The sequence below is a fragment of the Schistocerca piceifrons genome, chromosome 5 (genome assembly GCF_021461385.2).
Source record: "Schistocerca piceifrons isolate TAMUIC-IGC-003096 chromosome 5, iqSchPice1.1, whole genome shotgun sequence".
NCBI lineage: Eukaryota > Metazoa > Arthropoda > Insecta > Orthoptera > Acrididae > Schistocerca > Schistocerca piceifrons.
Window position 1 is genome coordinate 630,896,031 of NC_060142.1, and position 2,443 is coordinate 630,898,473.

Here is a 2,443-nt window from a genome sequence, read left to right on the forward strand (position 1 = left end):
CCCGGGGTCCCGGGTTCGACTCCAGGCGGGGTCAGGGGTTTTCACCTGCCCCGAGATGACTGGGTGTTGTTATGTCGTCTTCATCATTATCATTCATCCCCATTACGGTCGGAGGAAAGCAAAGGCTAACCATCTCCATTAGGACCTTGCCTAGAACGGCGGTGCGAGTCTCCCGCATCGTTCCCCTACGCTCAGTCAAGAAGCGTGGGACTTCATTTCCATGTTACCATTGAGGAATAACTCACTTATTCATGAGCATTATATGACTGAAGACTTCAGCATTTGGAAGGCGGAAGAGGGGATGCTCACAGCTCCCACTGCAGCTTATCAAAAAACTCACTCTTTATTAAAGTGAAATACGTAAATGAAGGTTTCTAATATTACTTCTAGTGTTGTAGATTGAAGACTCAACTAGAGATGATATGCTGCAGCTAGAGATGTTATACGCTTCTACAACTCCACATATTTTACCAGCATCAACATTTGCGGATATTAAACTTTTGTAAACCACTTTAAACCGGAAGGTAAAAAATGGTTCAAATGGCTCTCAGCACTATGGGACTTAACTTCTGAGGTCATCAGTCCCCTAGAACTTAGAAATACTTAAACCTAACTAGCCTAAGGACATGACACACATCCATGCCCGAGGCAGGATTCGAACCTGCGACCGTAGCGGTCGCGTGGTTCCACACTGTAGCGCCTATAACCGCTCGGCCACCCCGGCCGGCAAACCGGAAGGTAAACCGAAGCTCAACTGATAAACTTACAACTGGCCAAAATTGTTTTCTGGCCAGTTCCAGCTTTGTAATTTACAGCACAATGTTTAAAAAAGTAAAAGCCAATCATCACCTTATTTTAATATTAGGGGCTTCCAAATGAAAACATGACACTTGCGAAAAAGTAAGTAAACTGTTTATTGTTTCAAAAGTAATCACCATAAATGTTACCACAGTCATTCATCCTATTCCGAGACAAGACGATCAGTCCTTTCTTGGAAAAATTGTTTGCGGCTGTATAGGGAACTTTAATTGTACCCAGGCGTCAATCTCTTCATCCGAAGGAAATCGACTGCCACGAATATGAAAATCGCATGGTAAGAGAGCGGGACTGTGTGGAGCACCTGTGATGGGACCCACACGTTGCCAAAGTTGTTTCCAGTACGCTCCAGAAGTTTCGCTGGGAAGTCCATACATATCTTCCATACAGTCCTGATCACTCCCCGTGTGATTTCCGTACTGTTGGAGCCCTGAAGAAAGACATTCATGGCCGTCTGTTTGCTTCGGACGAAGACGTTCACACCAGGGTACAAACACAGCTCCGTAGATAACCTCAAGCATTTTTCCATGAAGGCCCACTGATCGTCTGAATTCACAATGGAATAACTCTATTAATGGCTACGACTATCACTTTTGAAATAATAAGCGGTTTACTTCCTTTTTTTTCATCTGACTCGGTTTCCTTTGGCTGTCCCCTACACGGCACAACTTGTCGCAGTCTTGGTACGAGCTTTACGCTAAAACTTTCTATCGCATTTGTTTTAAAGGACTTGGCGAAATTTTCTGAGAAAGATTTTTGCAGTACTGAGCAGTCAATTGGAAACGTACTGTAAGTTTTTGTCAAAACTTGGATACTTTTAAATCTTAGAAATACAATTAGTTTATAAAATTTCATTTAATTTATCATACTGTGAGATCATTGTAACGTGCTACACTTCTAAATGAAATGAGTGTCGGATTTTGTATCAAACATTTCCTGTACGTATGTAGTGCAGACAGACAGGAGAAAAGCATACTACTGAGACTGTACTTTAACGCTTAACAGCAGAGTACATATTTCGGCGCATACCAGCAGATACATCTACCGGGGCAGGGTTTTATCCCCAAAGTATTTACTACCGCAGAAATACACATACACCGGAGCCATCAGCTTTTGAGTCACGCTTTTTAAACATTTCAGACGGAATTTTATGTCCATTAGCATGTTACCCGTGGTCTAGGGACATACTCGCTTTGGCGGTACATAAACTAAAATTGGAACAATACACAGAAGATTAGCATGGCCCCTACGCAAGGACGACACGGAAAATCGTGAAGCGTTTAGCCGGCACGGTAGCTCAGTGTGTTCAGTCAGAGGGCTGCGTACTCTCTGCAATTAAAAGACTGAGTCAAGGAATCAACGATCAACTTGCACGGATGTCTTGTGACATCCACCCAGACAAAACGCAACGAACTATATCGAACACTAACCCCTCCCCAATAAAAAGGTAGCGTATTTGATTCATAATCGACTTGTACTCGGTCCCGGGTTCGAATCACGCTGCTGCCTAAATTTCCATTAATAATCAGCATTGGTGACCGAAGACTTCCGGCATAAGAAGTCACATTCATTCTACCAACGGCAACACCGCGTCCACTGAATACAGTAAGCCTTGGCGTGCTCTCCA

General features: G+C 43.5%; 1 pseudogene; it reads left to right on the top strand.

Moving 5' to 3' along the window:
- The first annotated feature begins 2,000 nt into the window (after nucleotides 1-2,000).
- Nucleotides 2,001-2,099, top strand: LOC124799729 (annotated as a pseudogene).
- The last annotated feature ends 344 nt before the right edge of the window (nucleotides 2,100-2,443 follow it).